The sequence below is a fragment of the Neocloeon triangulifer genome, unplaced genomic scaffold (assembly GCF_031216515.1).
Source record: "Neocloeon triangulifer isolate White Clay Creek 2 clone unplaced genomic scaffold, ASM3121651v1 ptg000035l, whole genome shotgun sequence".
In the NCBI taxonomy this organism is placed as follows: domain Eukaryota; kingdom Metazoa; phylum Arthropoda; class Insecta; order Ephemeroptera; family Baetidae; genus Neocloeon; species Neocloeon triangulifer.
The window spans coordinates 11,545-14,430 of NW_026775565.1; positions in this window are offsets into that span (position 1 = coordinate 11,545).

The following is a 2,886-nucleotide window of genomic DNA, read 5'->3' on the forward strand; positions in this document are numbered from 1 at the left end:
AATTCAAAATATGAGGTACTTGGTACTTATAAATATTTTTTTTGACTTTCTGAAAAGGTCTCAGTGACACTTATGAAGACCCTACGTTTTCACATTTTTTTCAATGAATTCCAAGTCGTATATTTATTGGTACCTGACGATATATGTCGATTTTTATGATCGGACTTAGAATTAAAAATTCAAAATATGAGGTACTTGGTACTTATAAATATTTTTTTTGACTTTCTGAAAAGGTCTCAGTGACACTTATGAAGACCCTACGTTTTCACATTTTTTTCAATGAATTCCAAGTCGTATATTTATTGGTACCTGACGATATATGTCGATTTTTATGATCGGACTTAGAATTAAAAATTCAAAATATGAGGTACTTATAAATATTTTTTTTGACTTTCTGAAAAGGTCTCAGTGACACTTATGAAGACCCTACGTTTTCACATTTTTTTCAATGAATTCCAAGTCGTATATTTATTGGTACCTGACGATATATGTCGATTTTTATGATCGGACTTGGAATTAAAAATTCAAAATATGAGGTACTTGGTACTTATAAATATTTTTTTTGACTTTCTGAAAAGGTCTCAGTGACACTTATGAAGACCCTACGTTTTCACATTTTTTTCAATGAATTCCAAGTTGTATATTTATTGGTACCTGACGATATATGTCGATTTTTATGATCGGACTTAGAATTAAAAATTCAAAATATGAGGTACTTGGTACTTATAAATATTTTTTTTTGACTTTCTGAAAAGGTCTCAGTGACACTTATGAAGACCCTACGTTTTCACATTTTTTTCAATGAATTCCAAGTCGTATATTTATTGGTACCTGACGATATATGTCGATTTTTATGATCGGACTTAGAATTAAAAATTCAAAATATGAGGTACTTGGTACTTATAAATATTTTTTTTGACTTTCTGAAAAGGTCTCAGTGACACTTATGAAGACCCTACGTTTTCACATTTTTTTCAATGAATTCCAAGTCGTATATTTATTGGTACCTGACGATATATGTCGATTTTTATGATCGGACTTAGAATTAAAAATTCAAAATATGAGGTACTTATAAATATTTTTTTTGACTTTCTGAAAAGGTCTCAGTGACACTTATGAAGACCCTACGTTTTCACATTTTTTTTCAATGAATTCCAAGTCGTATATTTATTGGTGCCTGACGATATATGTCGATTTTTATGATCGGACTTAGAATTAAAAATTCAAAATATGAGGTACTTGGTACTTATAAATATTTTTTTTGACTTTCTGAAAAGGTCTCAGTGACACTTATGAAGACCCTACGTTTTCACATTTTTTTCAATGAATTCCAAGTCGTATATTTATTGGTACCTGACGATATATGTCGATTTTTATGATCAACTTAGAATTAAAAATTCAAAATATGAGGTACTTGGTACTTATAAATATTTTTTTTGACTTTCTGAAAAGGTCTCAGTGACACTTATGAAGACCCTACGTTTTCACATTTTTTTCAATGAATTCCAAGTCGTATATTTATTGGTACCTGACGATATATGTCGATTTTTATGATCGGACTTAGAATTAAAAATTCAAAATATGAGGTACTTGGTACTTATAAATATTTTTTTTGACTTTCTGAAAAGGTCTCAGTGACACTTATGAAGACCCTACGTTTTCACATTTTTTTCAATGAATTCCAAGTCGTATATTTATTGGTACCTGACGATATATGTCGATTTTTATGATCAACTTAGAATTAAAAATTCAAAATATGAGGTACTTGGTACTTATAAATATTTTTTTTGACTTTCTGAAAAGGTCTCAGTGACACTTATGAAGACCCTACGTTTTCACATTTTTTTCAATGAATTCCAAGTCGTATATTTATTGGTACCTGACGATATATGTCGATTTTTATGATCGGACTTAGAATTAAAAATTCAAAATATGAGGTACTTGGTACTTATAAATATTTTTTTTGACTTTCTGAAAAGGTCTCAGTGACACTTATGAAGACCCTACGTTTTCACATTTTTTTCAATGAATTCCAAGTCGTATATTTATTGGTACCTGACGATATATGTCGATTTTTATGATCAACTTAGAATTAAAAATTCAAAATATGAGGTACTTGGTACTTATAAATATTTTTTTTGACTTTCTGAAAAGGTCTCAGTGACTTTTATGAAGACCCTACGTTTTCACATTTTTTTCAATGAATTCCAAGTCGTATATTTATTGGTACCTGACGATATATGTCGATTTTTATGATCAACTTAGAATTAAAAATTCACAATATGAGGTACTTGGTACTTATAAATATTTTTTTTGACTTTCTGAAAAGGTCTCAGTGACTTTTATGAAGACCCTACGTTTTCACATTTTTTTCAATGAATTCCAAGTCGTATATTTATTGGTACATACGATATATGTCGTTTTTTATGGTCGGACTTAGAATTAAAAATTAAAAATATGAGGTACTTATAAATATTTTTTTTGACTTTCTGAAAAGGTCTCAGTGACACTTATGAAGACCCTACGTTTTCACATTTTTTTTCAATGAATTCCAAGTCGTATATTTATTGGTACCTGACGATATATGTCGATTTTTATGATCGGACTTAGAATTAAAAATTCAAAATATGAGGTACTTGGTACTTATAAATATTTTTTTTGACTTTCTGAAAAGGTCTCAGTGACACTTATGAAGACCCTACGTTTTCACATTTTTTTCAATGAATTCCAAGTCGTATATTTATTGGTACCTGACGATATATGTCGATTTTTATGATCAACTTAGAATTAAAAATTCAAAATATGAGGTACTTGGTACTTATAAATATTTTTTTTGACTTTCTGAAAAGGTCTCAATGACACTTATGAAGACCCTACGTTTTCACA